The sequence below is a fragment of the Oryza sativa genome, chromosome 4 (genome assembly GCF_034140825.1).
Source record: "Oryza sativa Japonica Group chromosome 4, ASM3414082v1".
Lineage (NCBI taxonomy): Eukaryota > Viridiplantae > Streptophyta > Magnoliopsida > Poales > Poaceae > Oryza > Oryza sativa.
The window spans coordinates 15,976,886-15,994,527 of NC_089038.1; the positions used below are offsets into that span (position 1 = coordinate 15,976,886).

Genomic DNA, 17,642 nt, shown 5'->3' on the forward strand with positions numbered 1-17,642 from the left:
CAACTAGAGGTAAAAGTTATTATGGCAGCTTGTGTTCTCGATATTAGTGCTTCCATCATTATGATACTCTAATCTTGTTTATGTAAGTTGTCGAGTTATCATATATTTTATATAATCTTTGACAATATTATTATTTAACCTTCAACCGGCTAATATCTATCGTTAGAAGATAGCCGATTAAGTTAAATATCAATGTTGGCTTAGATTATATAGGGTATCTACCATCCTATGAAACAATCAATGGCTTGATTATCTAGATATTGTATTTCTTTTCATACTTTTGGCTGCATCAGTTGTCTGATCTTATAAGTCGTGATTAGAACTTCAATCTCTAGCCTGTTTTTGGTTGCCGATTAGGGTTTCATCGGAGTTTCAGCCGATCTTACCAGATTTAGCCTTATATTTTATGTGCTTAATTGATATGATAGATCTGCCCTTTATGTTGAGATCTTACTGCTTTTAGGTATATTAAGCTTCTTGTTTGATATATTTTGCTTGCTTTAATATCTTAATATAGAGTGGTATCGGAGTATTAGCCAATACATGCTAGATTTACCTGATCGGCTATGCTATAGATGTCTATAATCTTCTTGTTAATATATATTTCGATCTAAGAGATTTATACTGTCTCGGCTTGGCGTCCGATCTATCCCAATCACTTGATTTAAATATATACCGACACCAAGATTGTATACTGTTAATATCTATAGCTGATCGAGTAGATTTAGTTCTTTATTATTTATTCATGATTTCCGATCGATGCATATATGACATCGGCTCAAAGATAAATGATATGTCATCGGCTATTAGCCGATCGGCTATCGTTTATGGATTTAACCACGGTTTCCTTGTCTTTATTTCTTCTTGATTGCAGGATCAAATCAATTGGCACGCTCATAGGTCCAAAAGCAAGATTTCCTAGACCTGCATTGGAGTTAAGCAGATCTTCCAGGCCACGTGTTTTTCGCACCAACAGTTACGACGTTGATGTGCAAGATCACCCCCACACTTGTCGTTGTTCCTGGGACTCTTCATTTGACACTAAAAGAAAAAGAAAGACGAGAGTGAAGACCAAGGAGCCAACTTTATTTTATTTTATTTTATTTTTTCTTTTTGTTTTATGGCAACAATGGATATGGTGGGTATCCTGGTGGGTATCCTGGTGTGACGGTCGTTATCGATCAGTTTCGACCGTCAATACTACCAAAATAGAAGAGAACTAGTGATGCTTGCAATGCAAAAGTATGTTAGAGTAATAATTTTCCACCAGTATTAGGTTTACTAACCTTTTGCAGAGAATGACAATAAAGTGGAGGAGAATCGACATCAAATTAGATGATAAATCAATCGGACGATGTCGAGAACCGGACTTATGAATAGATGGGCAAAGAACTCAGAACTGACAAGATGAATTGGGCCAAAATTCACAAGTCTACGGAGTGGAGCAATAGAGGAGGCCACCAACCGAAATTGGGCTGGATTGGGCCAACCCCAGGTTCGGCCGAACCTGACCAATCCTGGCGCAGTTGGATCCAGGTTTTGGCCTGGACGTCCAGGATTGCATCCCAATGACGGTTGGAGGGCACTTCGGACAAGTGTCCTTCCACAACCGTCATAACTACCTCTATATAAGGAGCTCACTCTCTTCACTTCACACACACCTCAAGCAATAGCTCTCTCATTCCTCTCAAGCTTAGTTTAGTAATATCTAGCTGTTGGAATAGGAATAGAGTAGAAATCAGGAGTCCGGAAGTCTTCGGAAGAGTTCGGGTATGGCTCTAGCAGCTTTCCTTTTCTCTTTTGTAAGCCTAGTACTTTTATTAGAATACTCTTCTAAATACATTTATGGTATTGAAATACTTTCCGAGTATATGAGTACCTACTTTACATTATGCTGTTGTTATACTGAATATACGGCTAGCTTATCTGGGAGATGCTTTGGTGCAGGTATAATGTTTGCTTATGCAATTACTCTATGTCATGATGATGATATTAGAGTAGTATCTGGTAGTTTAGATGTGGTGTCTAGATTACGGGATATCATTATTAGGGGTTATATATTGCGGATGAGAGGTGGGCCGCTTATGGTGACAGATCAGTACGGGTATTCCTCCACGCCTATATATAATCCTAAGTTAATTTCCTGGGGTGGGTACTCCTCCGTATTTAGCCCCTGATGTATGGTTATAACGGGCTGTCTTAAGGAACTCGGCAGTCAGGGGTGGCTTCTCGAAGTACCAGGAGGGCATCGGAAAGAGGGTATTAGCTAGTATATCAGCTAACTAGGATGTATGTATACTATGTATATTAGAAGTATAGGAATAGATTATCTTTCTCTTTTCTTTCCACCTAGCATAGATAATATATTATGAGAATGAGTAGTTAAAGCTTGTGTGTCACTCTATCCTTGGATTATCTGAACCCCTGCTTAGAATATGATTATCACAAGCAATATATAAATTATTAGTCAAGTCTTCTCTACATTATCTTCCCACTGGATAAAATAAATACGATACCCTTGGAATACTCTCAGGTGAAATGCTACAATGGTATATCCGTACGCTTGCGGATGAACTCTGTAACCATAATATACCATAAGTATTTCTGCGCCATTGTTGGGAATTATATTTCTAGTAATATCGTTAAGAAATACCAACAAGCATTTCTGGCACCGTTGCCGGGGAAGATTCATAATAGAGATTACTTGAACTAATACTTTATATTTGCCTCTGTATAATCATTTTCCTTTGCAGGCTAACCTTGGTTGTTTTCACTTTTGTTGTGAAAACAGGGTAGTGCATGACTGGTTTCAAATTGCCGAAGAACTTCAAAGAAAATCCAGAAGCTTTCCTCCGGAGCATCAGACCGCGAGTCGTTGCTCCACAGAAAACTCTACCGACAGAGAAACCAGCCGTATCAGCACCACCAATCTTCAAGACTATCATTAGCAAGACTCTCGGCGAGTTCACTGCTCCCTCTGCTGACAATGTGGCCATTGGGCCGTAGATCAACATGGGAGACATGAATTTCGACTTGAATTCCAGCCTCATCACGATGGCGTAGGCTAGCCCGTTCTGTGGCAAGCCTAATGAGGATGCCAATGCTCATCTGCAACAATTCCTAGAGATATGTAGCACGTACACCATCAAGGGCGTCAGTCCCGACGCCGTCAGGCTGCGACTGTTTCTGTTCTCCCTCCTCGGGAGAGCTAAGCAGTGGTTCTATGCCAACCGTGCTGCTATCAACACCTGGGATAAATGCTCTACGGCATTCCTCTCGAAGTTCTTCCCGATGGGCAAAACCAACGCCCTTCGTGGACGAATTTCTAGTTTCCAGCAGACAAGGGACGAGTCTATTCCGGAAGCATGGGAACGACTGCAGGAGTACGTGGCCGCCTGTCCTCTTCATGGGATGGACGACTGGCTGATTCTGCTGAATTTCTATAATGGACTCACCCTGATGTCCCGCGATCACCTGGACACGGCAGCTGGAGGAGCATTCTTCTCTAAAACTGTTCAAGGAGCTGTTGATCTTATAGAGAAGATGGTCTCAAATATGGGTTGGAGCGAGGAACGACTCCAGACCCATCAGCAAGGCATGCACATCGTCAAGGAGACGGAACTGCTTGCTGCCAAGCTGGACCTCCTCATAAAGCGGCTGGATGACCACGAGAAACAGCCACAAGGCACCGTCAAGGCCTTGGACTATCACATCACGTGTGAGGTCTGCAGCAACACGAGCCATTCTGGGAATGACTGCCCGGAAACCCGTGAGGAGGCGATGTACATGGGCAACAACAACAACGGGTATCGTCCACAAGGAGGTCAGCGGTGGAACCAACCACGCCCATATTATCAAGGAGGTAACAATAACGGTAACTTCTCTAACCAATCCTCCTTGAAGGATCTTGTTTTTGCGCAAGCTAAAACCACTGACGCGCTAAGCAAAAAGCTTGCTGCCAATGATAACATCCTAGAGAACATAAATGTCAAGCTAGATGGCTTTGCTTCCACATTCCAAAACCAACTCAGCTTCAATAAAATGATAGAAACCCACTTAGCTCAGTTGGCATCTTTAGTCCCTGCAAATGAATCTAGGAGGGTTCTGGGGCAACCCGACTCCTCTGTTGAAAATGTTAGGGTGATCATAACGAGGGGAGGTAAGTCCACTCGTGATCCGCCATATCCTAACCCTGCAGGAACTGATGGGATATCAAAAGAAGCACCATCTATTGACTCGGCTGACAAGGAAGTTCAGCCAGAAAAGACAGTGCCGCAGTAGTACTGCGACACAAGGTTGTTGCCATTCCCTCAACGGAGTAGGAAACCGTCAGTGAACGAGCAATTCGCTCGTTTTGTTGAAGTAATCCAAAAGATCCACATCAACGTGCCGTTGTTGGACGCCATGCAAGTGCCAACATAAGCTCGTTATTTCAAGAACATACTCAACAAAAAGAGACCGCTCCCAACAACGGAGGTGGTCAAGCTGACAAAATAATGCAGCAACGTGATACTCCACAAGCTCCCGGGAAATAAGAAGGATCCGGGGTGTCCCACGATCACCTGCTCGATCGGGGCATAGCAGTTCGATCAGGCCTTGTGCGACCATGGAGCCAGTGGTAGCGTCATGCCAAAAGACGTTTTCGACAAGCTCAACTTCACGGTGTTGGCAACAACACCGATGCACCTACAACTGGCTGATTCGTCAGTCCGTTACCCGGCAGGGATAGCGGAGGATGTGCCAGTCAAGATACGGGATTTCTTCATCCTGGTTGATTTCCTGGTGCTGGACATGGAGACGGGAAAGGAGACGCCGCTCATCCTGGGGCGTACGTTCCTTAGCACTGCGGGAGCCAACTTTATTTTATTTTATTTTATTTTTTCTTTTTGTTTTATGGCAACAATGGATATGGTGGGTATCCTGGTGGGTATCCTGGTGTGACGGTCGTTATCGATCAGTTTCGACCGTCAATACTACCAAAATAGGAGAGAACTAGTGATACTTGCAATCCATAAGTATGTTAGAGTAATAATTTTCTACCAGTATTAGGTTTACTAACCTTTTGCAGAGAATGACAATAAAGTGGAGGAGAATCGACATCAACTTAGATGATAAATCAATCGAACGATGTCGAGAACCAGACTTATGAATAGATGGGCCAAGAACTCAGAACTGACACAATGAATTGTGCCAAAATTCACAAGTCTATGGAGTGGAGCAATAGAGGAGGACACCAGCCGAAATTGGGCTGGATTGGGCCATCCCTAGGTTCGGCCGAACCTGGACCAATCCTGGCGCCGTTGGATCCAGGTTTTGACCTGGACGTCCAGGATTGCATCCCAATGACGGTTGGAGGGCACTTTGGACAATTCCCCTTCCACAACTGTCATAACTACCTCTATATAAGGAGCTCACTCTCTTCACTTCACACACACCTCAAGCAATAGCTCTCTCATTTCTCTCAAGCTTAGTTTAGTAGTATCTAGCTGGTGGAATAGGAATAAAGTAGAAATCAGGAGTCCGGAAGTCTTCAGAAGAGTTCGGGTACGGCTCTAGTAGCTTTCCTTTTCTCTTTTGTAAGCCTTGTACTTTTATTAGAATACTCTTCTAAATATATTTATGGTATTGAAATACTTTCCGAGTATATGAGTACCTACTTTACATTATGTTCTTGTTGTACAGAATATACGGCTAGCTTATCTGGGAGGTGCTTTGGTGCAGGTATAATGTTTCCTTATGCAATTACTCTATGTCATGACGATGATATTAGAGTAGTATCTGGTAGTTTTGATGTGGTGTCTAGCCCCGGTTGTATGGTCATAACGGGCTGTCTTAAGGAACTCGGCAGTCAGGGGTGGCTTCTCGAAGTACCAGGAGGGCATCGGAAAGAGGGTATTAGCTAGTATATCAGCTAACTAGGATATATGTATACTATGTATATTAGAAGTATAGGAATAGATTATCTTTCTCTTTTCTTTCCACCTAGCTTGGATAATATATTATGAGAATGAGTAGTTAAAGCTTGTGTGTCACTCTACCCTTGGATTATCTTAACCCCTACTTAGAATATGATTATCACAAGCAATATATAAATTATTAGTCAAGTCTTCTCTACATGATCTTCCCACGGGATAAAATAAATACGACGGAAATGCTACAACGGTATATCCGTGCGCTTGCGGATGAACTCTGTAACCATAATATACCATAAGTATTTCTGCACCATTGCTGGGAATTATATTTCTAGTAATGTCGTTAAGAAATACCAACACCTGGCAAGATGGAGACATGAGATGAGGATTCGCATGGTGTATGATATTCTTACCAGATTGGTCTTACCAAGATTTGAACCGAATGCAAGAATGCAACAAGTTTTGCATTTGTTCTACTTGGTTCCCTGTGCATCTCTTTTCTCATGGATAAGGAGCGTGTTATAACTATTTGAAGTTATTGTACACTGCTCCTTGATTGTCTTTTTATTTCCTGAAAAAGGTTAGTGGACAACAAATACTTGAGGGACTACAAAGATTTGAAAAGATTTCATCATCGCCTCAAGATTAATTGTTCACATCCACGCTAAAACGAAATTGGATTCAAAACTTAAGAAGCGTGGATCCCAGAAGTTGCCAACATTTTATTTTATTTTCGAGAGACAGTCCTTTTATTCTGAAAATATTTTTTTTCAAATTTTTAATATTCAGCAAGTTTTCGTTTAAGTGTAACTCATACAAGGCTGAGGTAAATTTGCTTGAACATGTTAAAGGAGCAATTAGTAATATACGCACCGTGGACCTTTATAGGTGATATGTTTCTCCTTTGCATGTTACCAATTGATTTGTTCCCGGCCCTGACCTACCTCCATTGTGAATTGAACTTGAGGACTCACCCGTCAATGTGAAAATTTTCCTGCAGGGGTTAGTCCACGGAAGATATATATCCAATGTCTATGAACATATTAACTATGAAATTCATTAGTCAAACTAAACACCATGTCTAATTTGATTAAAGTAGACTAGTTTAACCTAAGCACCATGCTTAATTTAAAAAGTCTATGGGTGTCTTGCGAAAACACCCAAACCAGAGCATATGCAAATAGACATAAGAAACATAACCATGTATACTCAAGTCTCATTCAAATAGAGATAAGTAAGAGTAAAAGATGTGGTGAATTTTTTTCTGTCCTTCGCATACCTGAGTGTACTTACTGCCAGCATGATGTATATTTTGAAATCTATGGGGCAGTGGCATGGTCACATATGATTGTCTATTTCTCCTCCATCTCCACGCAGATTGTATCGGAGGACGACGCTTTGACCATGCTAACTCTGGCAAGCAACTTGGTCACGCTCACACCTCAGGTGCAAGAACCTTGTGCCTTGAAGGCGTGATCCATTGGCAAAATGATGTAGAGACGTAGGATAGCTCTCTTTTTGGGCAAATATGCAGGTGCCAACTGGAGTGGCAGCAAACGCTTAGAAAAGAAGAGGGCAACTCCTCTTACTTAATTGCGCGTAGGTGCTGCGGGAGCGAGAAGTTGTGCATGAGCTTGAAGGCGGGACTAGGTGTAGCCAGGCAGCACGATTGCTACTAGCGAGTTGTATAGCCATATTTTAAAGACACGCACCTAATGTGGTCATTGATCCAAATGTAGCCCATCAGCTCTCTTGCTCTTTTCTTCTCCTCCTATTTTTTTTCTTTTCTTCTATCTCTCTTTTGTCCTCTTTTTTTTTCTTTTTTTTTCTTTTTTTAGCAAGCTAGGACTAACACCTACTTCAAACCAAGATGGCCTTAGTGGATGGAACTCGTCATGAAAAGCTCGTCGACCTTCCCCCCACACTTGGACTTTTGTGTCACAAGACATCAAAACCAAGTGTGTGATGTCGGATTATCCTATAGAGTGTGTTTCAATACCAAGGATCACCAAAGTGTACAGTTGATATAGCTACCGTGTCCTTAGGCATCGCATGACCCTCGTTCTTAATCTCAACCTACAATGGTTAGCGACCAAGAATACCCGAAGGTGCATATTATCCTAAAAACTGGTTCTTCCTTTTATTGGGAAGAAAGCTTACCATGATAATCCGGGGTATCTCCCGCCAGTGCTTTGTTTATGCTCACAAGCTCGACCATGGAGACATCGCTTTGCAAGATTAGTGCCACAAACAAATACGAGATTTGCAGTATTTTTGATAAATGTAAGCATCCACAACCATCCTTATAAACATGCTAGAAATGAGGACTGGAAGGTGGTTTTGGTCCTCACACAGGGAAGTTGTACTAATCGAACAGGACTCTAGGGATTCCTTATGTGAGCATGAATCCAAAGGGATTTTGCAATAGAAACTTTTATGCTCATATGTGGAATGTTTTCTCTCATCCTCCAGAGTCAATGTCTCAAGCTTGCCCGTGGCCTGAAGGTTCTTGTTCTCAACAGATGGATCGTGCAAGAATCGGGTTGTTTCTTGGTGATAAACAAGAACAACATTATGAGGGCCAGAGGGACAAGGCTTAGGCTTGATCGAGGGTGATGACGGTCGTTCAGTTTCATGAAGATGGATAATAGGTTCAGAAGAAACGGACAAAGATACAAACAATATCACCTCCTCGAACGGCTCATGGTTGGGACGAGCCTTCTTTTTTGCTGGAATAATTCAGGGTGTTCTCATAATCATCATAAAGATCACCCCTGAATTGGAATGGAATTTCCGAAGGATGAATTTCTTCTTCCTCAGGCTCCAGCATTTGGAATGAGGATTCGGCAGTTGAGTCGGGTTCCGACTCCACGTGCAGAGGTTCCTCATCGATAATCTCGACCTCCGAGACGGCTTCACTTCGATCTCTAAGATCAGATATAAGAGTTCTCTTCCTTCGGCGGTTGTCTTGTGGGCAAATGATCCTTCGGCAGAAATATCGAGATTTTCGGCAGACTCCATGTCTAACCCGTATTGAAAATGTTGTAACAATACATGATCGGGTAAAGACAAGTCTGGGCCAGACTGAGTTAATAATGAGAACCTAGCCCAGGCTGCACTGAGAGATTCCTTCTCGTTCTATCAGAAAGAAAGGATGTCTAATCGAAGATTAATTACACGGGTTGATGGAAAGAAGGCAAGGCAAAATTTGCACTTTAGCTCCTCTCATTCACCATGGAATTTCTTGACAGACAGAGTGTACCATTGCTTCACTTCATCTCTAAGTGAAAAAGGAAACAACTTCCACTTTAGAGTTTCATGCGTCATGCCTACGATGGATAGGCATGAACACACTAGCTCAAAGTCCCGAAGATGGAGGTATAGGTCTTCACTAATACCACAAGAGAAGGTTTGCTCTCGAATCATGGCTATAAAGCCAGGACCGATTTCGTAGCCATCCGAAAGGGTTGGTTTTGAAGAACAGGATGGCTCACAAAGATCAGCCCGAGGAGCAGAAAGGTTTTGAATTGTGGGTTGCTCCATCAAGGAAAGGAATAAAAGAAGAAGAAATAAAAATAAACATACGAGGATGACCTAGACTCGGATAAATTAGCAACCGTTCCCCGGCAACGGCGCCAGAAATGCTTGTTGGTATTTCTTTCGACCACAGATAAATCCGCAAGCGCACAGCGTACCGCAGTAGCACTTCACCTTCGGGTAACCCCTATAGGATATCGAATTCAGGGAACGTGTGTAATTTACCTAAGGCTAAGACTATCCAAGGGCAACAACTAATGATATGTAGGCTAGGCTAGAGAGGACTTTCTATGTGTTTTAATTATCTACGCTAAGCAAAGGTAATTTCCTATTTGTTGCTTCGGGCACCGACCCCTGCTGGTCTGGAAGCGTAGTTCTGGCTATAGCTCTATGATGTATTCGAACGTGGAGGATTACTGGGACGGGATTCAAGGCTGTCACCACATGCCGCCTACCTCTAACAAATCCGTGGGATGCACAACAAACGAAGGTAATCTCTAACCGAGACACCACGCCTAAGTTATTAATTACTACTCTAATACTCGCGCAGGAACTTCCTTTTTTATCCCGAGTCCTAGTACTAGAGCACTTAGTATATATACTAAACAATGAACCCGCAAAGATGGAAATATATCATACTCAGACTAAATGATTAAATAACATAAGAAAGGAACACAGATGCTTACTTTATAGAAGAAGTCCTCCGAACCTGGAGCAGAGTGTACCGACAGCTCCGGTACTCCTCTAGAATTCCTCCTACGAAGCTACACTCGTCTAGGTAGAAGTCGGATGAGCGCCAAACTTCCGGGCACTCCTCCAGAGCTTCCCCTCACTCTCTACCTTATTCAAACCATTGCCGTATCATATATTTCACAGGAGCAATTTTGATCTTTCTAACCATGCAAACATGATAATCAATTCATCCCCCCTAATGGGTCTAAGATCACCTCTAGGAAACAAAGTCATAGCAATCCATTTGTGCATGAGCCTAAGTGTAGGATTATGGATATCATTCGTCCTAGGTTTCTTGCAAATTGGAGCACCAGAAATATCTTCCCATAACCTATTTTTCTCGAACCTAGAAATTTCTTTCTAGAGATTGATTTTACAGGAATCGTAAAAACCAAGAAGTGTGCTTAAGCCTTTCCATATAAGTGTATACTTCTTATGGAAAAAGCGAAAGGAAATTCCATCTTCTGTTTCTTTCAAAGTGCACAGAAATTGCATAGTAAGCAAACAAGAACCAGGCTCATCTACCACAACAAATCTCTGCCAACCAACAGCTTTCCAAATAGCACAAAATTCAACATCTATACCTATCTTTTTCAGCAGCTCCGGTGAGTAGTCTCGTGTGTGAGCATACTCCCGGTCGCTCAGCATGTAGTAGGTTTGTCTCTCCCGATCACCGACAATGTCGAGGTTGGTGTCGTTCAGGAGTCGTCACGGAGCTTCGGTGTCTTCCATCGAGACATCAACTAATGAACGAGTGCTAGACTCGTCATGATGACTTGATGAAGAATCGGACCCCTAGAATAAACGAGACAATCGCCTCCTCATTCTGGACAATGGAGCACGAACGGACTAACTCGGTAGGGGTTAGAAATGACAAGAGTTGCACCCACCGGTTAGTTTCACCAAAGCAACTTGTATATATGCAACTAAGTGTTTTGAATTTGGGGGAAACTATCAAAGCTTGAATGAACTTGAGCGCAAACTTTGGAGAGGGAATGAAAATGTGTTGAAATGGGGTGGATTTCCCTCTCTCGGCCGGTTGGCTCTTATAGGGTACCCACAACGGTCAGAAATAACATGTGAGACCCACTAGCCATTACCTTGCCAAAAGTGGCAGGTAACCGTTGCCTGGCCGGTTCGGCCGAACCTCTGGTGGGCCAACCGGCCCCACTTTCGGCCGTTGGATTCTAATGGTCAGTGTGATCGTGGCACAGTAAATTTTTGTTGAAAATTTTATTTTGGTTTGCTCTGAAAAAAATTCATTTGAAGAATTTCCTCAAAATTCAAAAATCCTAAATGCAATTTTGAAATTCAAACATGTGTTGATGCAAAAATTCAAATTGTTGAACATAAATATGCGGATACATACCAATTTACCTGTTGACAAAGGTCGCGTCATTTTAAGTCCGACGTGCAAGACTGTACCTCCTTCTGATTTAGCTCACGGATTTTCCTCCCATCTCCGGAGGTGATGGAGCGGGCGTCTTTGGCTTCTCCCTCCACACCTTATTTCGCTTTCGTGCGGACGGCGGCTTCCTCGGAGCCGACTGCTCTAGCTTCTTGGCCGGTATGGGTGGTTTTACCGGCGTCCTCCAATAACGGTTCCTGGGCATCGTTGTTTCCTTCTCCAGAAAATTCTGCATGAATCTCACCAGGCTGTCCATCTTGGGTGGCTCCACTTCGACCATTTGAATATTCTGTGGGTTCGGCCCGTCCTCGGATGAAACTCAAACTTTTTTCCTTCCCGTTGATGTCGAAACGGATACTCCCCATTCCCACGTCAATGTTGGCTCCCGCGGTGCTAAGGAACGGACGCCCCAAGATGAGCGGCGTCTCCTTCCCCATGTCCATATCCAGCACCACGAAATCAACCGGGATGAAGAAATCCCGTATCTTGACTGGCACATCTTCCGCTATCCCTGTCGGGTAATGGACTGACAAATCAGCCAGTTGGAGGCACATCAGTGTTGGTGTCAGCACCGTGAAGTTGAGCTTGTCGGGGACGTCTTTTGGCATGACGCTGATACTGGCTCCGAGGTCGCAAAAGGCCTGGTCGAACTGTTGTGCCCCGATCGAGCAGGTGATCGTAGGACACCCCGGATCTTTCTTCTTCTCCGGGAGCTTGTGGAGTATCACGCTGCTACATTGTTCTGTCAGCTTAACCACCTCCATTGTTGGGAGCAGTCTCTTGTTGTTGAGCATGTCCTTGAGATAACGAGCATATGTTGGCACTTGCATAGCGTCCAACAACGGTACGTTGATGTGGATCTTCTGGATTACTTCAGCAAAACGAGCGAATTGCTCGTCCACTGATGGTTTCCTACTCCGTTGATGAAACGACAGCAACCATGTGTCGCAGTACTCCTGCGGCACTATCTTTTCTAGCTGAACCTCTTTGTCAGCCGAGTCACTAGATGGCACTTCTTTTGCAATTCCGTTAGTTCCTGCAGGGTTAGGATACGGCGGATCACGAGTGGACTTACCTCCCCTCGTTGTGATCGCCTTAACATTCTCAACGTGATCGCCTTAACATTCTCACGAGTGGACTTACCAGTTTCATTTGCAGGGACTAAGGATGCAAACTGAGCTAGCTGGGTTTCTAACATTTTATTAAATCTCAGCTGATTTTGGAAAGCAGAAGCGAAGCCATCTAGCTTAACATTTATGTTCTCTAGGATCTTGTCATTTGTAGCGAGCTTTTTGCTTAAAGCATCAATAGTTTTGGCTTGCGCAAAAACAAGATCCTTCAAGGAGGGCTGGTTAGAGAAGTTACCATTGTTGTTGCCTCCTTCATAATATGGTGTTAACGACCAAATTTGGTAACTTCAGTATCGGAGATGAAGGGCCGATCGAAGCGGAATCCAAGACGAAGATCGTTGCAGAAACAGAGCAAGAATCGGCTGCAATCCAAATCGGCTACGGTCAGGATCGACAGAGTTAGAGTCAGACGGGGCTAGTCGATACAGCCGATTCCGACAATACGATTCGGTGTACGTCATCGGGTTGAGTTAATGTGCTTCATGGTGATTGCCGCACAAGGATAGAGTCCTGAGAAGGCAATTGTATCTACTAGTTAGGATATTCTATGTAATTTCCTTAGAGATATGTTTGGGCAAAAGTCTGCCGCAAAGACTTATGGTATCTTAGAGTTTGTTAGAGATAATAGTCGTGTCCGGTATGGACGTATCTTGTAATTCTCGGGTATAAATAGACCCCGAGCCCTATATAATCAAGCTAACACACGTTCAATACAATCTCGGCGCATCGCCACCCTTTTTGCTTTAGTTTTATTTCGACGAGTTCTTACTTTCGGGTTGGGCTGCATCGGTTTCGATCTTCAACAAGAGGTAAAGCTTGTTATGACGATTTGTGTTCTCGAGATTAGTGCTTCCATCTTCATGATACTCTAATCTTGTTTATGTAATTCGTCGAGTTATCATATATCTCACGTAATCGTTGATAGTATCGTCATGTAACCTATAATCGGCTAATATCTGTTAATAGAAGATAGCCGATTAGGTTATATAGCGACGTTGACTTAGATTACGTGACATATCTACCACTCTATGAAACATCCAGCGGCTTGATTGTCTAGATATTGTTCTTCTTTTCATACTTAATACTGCATCAGTTGAGTTTGATCTATTAAGTCATGTTTAGAACTTCAATCTCTAGCCTGCTTTCTGGTTGCCGATTAGGGTAGCATCGGAGTTTCAGCCGATCTTATCTGATGTAACTACTTTTATTTTATATGCTTGATTGATATGTTAAATCTGCCCTTCATATTAAGATCTTATTGCTGTTAAGTATATTAGGCTTATGATTGATATATTCTGCTTGTTTTAATATCTTAATATAGAGTGGTATCGGAGTATTAGCCGATACATGCTAAATCTATCTGATCGGCTATGCTATGAATATATATAATCTCATTATTAATATATATCTCAATTTAAGTGATTTATACTGTCTCGGTAAGGTGACCCATCTATCCCAATCACTTGATTTAAGTATATATCGATATAAGGATTGTATATCATTAATATCTACAGCCGATCGAGTAGATTTAGTTCTGAATTGTTTATTAAACACTTGCCGATCGATGTACATATGACATCGGCTTAATATAAATCATATGTCATCGGCACCTAGCCGATCAGCTATCATTTATAGATTTAACTACGGTTTTCTTGTCTTTATTTCTTGTTGATTGCAGGATCAAATCAACTGGCACGCTCATACATCCGAAGGCGAGTTTTGGACCTGCACTGGAGTTAAGCAGATTTCCCAGGCCTCATGTTTTCTGTCAACATATGGGCATGGCTGGTTCCACCCCTGACCTCGTTGTGGACAGTACCCGTTGTTGTTGCCCATGTACATCGCCTCACGGGTATCCAGGCAATCATTTCCAGAATGACCCGTGTTGCCGCAGACCTCACACGTGACGTGTGAGTCCAAGACCTTGACAGTCCCTTGTGGCTTTTTGTCGTGGTCGTCCAATCGCTTCATGAGGAGGTCCAGCTGTTAACAGTGAAATTTGGTAAAGCCCGAAGTTATCATCGGCTTAGAGTCAATATCGGCTTTAGAGTACTGGAATCAGCCGATTGGAGGAAACAACCGATGGGAGTCGTCAAATCGCCAGCAACCGTGTTTTCGATGGAGTCGGATCAACTAAAGGGAATTTATCCAGAAGAGTCCGAGTTCAAGGAGGATGCGGCGTGGCAAGTTATCTATTAATTAGGAATAGTTTGTTAGTTCCTTTTATCTTTAGGAAAGTGTGTTTAGTGTCTGATAAGGACTTTATGTTTTCCTTTTATCTTTAGGAAAGTTTCTTTCTTGTCCGACAAGGACTTGTATCAACCCATGGGTACAAATATGTACACCCGGGGTCTATGTAATCTATCAATCTCGATCAATACAATTCGGCGCATCACCACCTTTTACCTTTTCAACTTTATTTTATCGTCCGGCGGGACTTGGCACCCGACGTGGGGCTGCATCGGTGTTCAATCTCCGGCGAAGGGGTAAGTCCAATGTACCATCGGCCCAGGCAAATGTATCGTTTACGTCGGCGTCGTTCAAGGCTGCATCATTACATTCGACCTCTTGGATTGCTCTGGTTTGGATGATATATTTGCCTACCTATTTATCATATGTCTCTGTTAATCTAGTCTTAGCATATCAATTTAGCTCTATTGGCTGCTTCTCGTTTTAGGGTTTATGCTGGTATCGGCTAAATCGTGTTGCTAGATTAGATTAGCTTAGACATCTTCCCCCCTGAAAACTCAGTCAACGACTTGATTGTCTAGATATTATGTTTCTTTTCATACTTAGTGTTGCATCAGTTAAATTTCATCTACTAAGTCATGTTTAGAACCATAATCCTTAGCCTGCTTTTGACTGTCAATAAGGGTTTCATCGGGGTTTCAGCTGATCAGGTATCTATATGTTGCATCGGCTTACAAGGATTGCATATACATATAAGTTGGATTTAGCCGATGACAACAAAGGTTTCATTATTTAATCTTGTGGATTTTATGACATCGGACCTTCAGCCGATGTATGCTTTAACCTTCAGATCAATGCTTATTCTATCATATCATTATTAGCCGACTGGTTTCTACTGGATTATATTGTTTAATTATATTGATTATCATCAGCCGATTGCCTTTATATCATTATCTACTTTGGACATATAGCTGATTGCTTAAACCCTATCGCTATCGGCTGGTATCGGCATCGGCTGGAACTACTCCATCAGCTTGTCAGCCGATCGGCTGTTTGATCTATTATTTGCATATCTTGTCAGTTGCAGGATCAAACTGACTGGCACACTCGCATCTCACTATCCTTTGGACCTGCACTATAGCTAAGCAGATCTCCCAGGCCACTGTGTGTTTTTTGCATCAACACGAGCTTGGCAGTAAGCAGTTCCGTCTCCTTGACGGTATGCATGCCTCACTGACGGGTCTGAAGTCGTTCCTCGCTCCAATACATATTGGAAACCATCTTCTCTATTAGATCAACGGCTCCTTGAACCGTTTTAGAGAAGAAGGCCCCTCTAGCTGCCGCGTCCAGGTGATCGTGGGACATCGGGGTGAGTCCATTATAAAAGTTCTGCAGGATCAGCCAGTCATCCATCCCATGATGAGGACAGGCGGCCATGTACTCCTGCAGTCGTTCCCATGCTTCCGGAATAGATTCGTCCCTTGTCTGCTGGAAACTGGAAATCCTCCCACGAAGGGCATTGGTTTTGCCCATTGTAAAGAAATTCGAGAGGAATGCCATAGAGCATTTGTCCTAGGTGTTGACAGCAGCACGATTGGCATAGAACCACTACTTCGCTCTCCTGAGGAGGGAGAACGGGAACAGCCATACCCTGACGGCGTCTGGACTGACGCCCTTTTATGGTGTACGTGCTACAGATCTCCAGGAACTGTTGCAGATGAGCATTGGCATCCTCATTAGGCTTGCCACAGAACAGGCTAGCCTACGACATCGTGATGAGGCTGAACTCCAAGTCGAAATCCACATCTCCCATGTTGATCTGCGGCCCAATGGCCACATTCTCAGCAGAGGGAGCAGCGAACTCGCGAAGAGTCTTGTTAGCCATAGTCTTGAAGGTCGGTGGCGCTGGTACGGCTGGTTTCTCTGTCGGTAGAGTTTTCTACGGAACAACGACTCGCGGCCTGACGCTACGGAAGAAAGCTTATGGATTTTCGTTGAAGTATTCCGCCCAGTTGAAACCAGTCACGCACTACCCTGTTTTCACAACAAAAGTGAAAATAACCAAGGTTAGCCTACAAAGGAAAATGATTATACAAAGGTAAATATAAAGTATTAGTTCAGGTAATCTCTATTATGAATCTTCCTCAGCAACGGCGCCAGAAATGCTTGTTGGTATTTCTTAACGATATTACTAGAAATATAATTCCCAGCAATGGCGCAGAAATACTTCTGGTATATTATGGTGACAGAGTTCATCCGCAAGCGCACGGATATACCATTGTAGCATTGCACCCGAGAGTATTCCAAGGGTATCGTATTTATTTTATCCCGTGGGAAGATCATGTAGAGATAACTTGACTAGTAATTTATATATTACTTGTGATAATCATATTCTAAGTAGGGGTTAAGATAATCCAAGGGTAGAGTAACACACAAGCATTAACTTCTTATTCTCATGATATATCATCTAAGCTAGGTGGAAAGAAAAGAGAAAGATAACCTATTCCTATACTTCTAATATACATAGTATACAGACATTCTAGTTATCTGATATACTAGCTAATACCCTCTATCCGATGTCCTCCTGATACTTCGAGAAGCCACCCCTGATTGCCAAGTTCCTTACGACAGCCCGTCATGACCATACAACTGGGGCTAAATACGGAGGAATACCCTCCCCATGAAATTAACTTAGGATCATATACAGGCGCGGAGGAATACCCGTACTGAGCT

The 17,642-nt window shown here is 42.9% G+C and overlaps 2 non-coding genes across 2 annotated transcripts; one reads left to right on the forward strand and one right to left on the reverse strand.

The window, feature by feature from the left end:
• Nucleotides 1-3,306: 3,306 nt before the first annotated feature.
• Nucleotides 3,307-3,413, reverse strand: LOC112938860 (small nucleolar RNA R71). Its single transcript, XR_003242180.1, has one exon. It is a non-coding gene; the product is annotated as a small nucleolar RNA R71 (small nucleolar RNA).
• A 12,907-nt stretch (nt 3,414-16,320) lies between these two features.
• Nucleotides 16,321-16,427, forward strand: LOC136356413 (small nucleolar RNA R71). The gene has a single exon (XR_010741200.1). It is a non-coding gene; the product is annotated as a small nucleolar RNA R71 (small nucleolar RNA).
• The last annotated feature ends 1,215 nt before the right edge of the window (nt 16,428-17,642 follow it).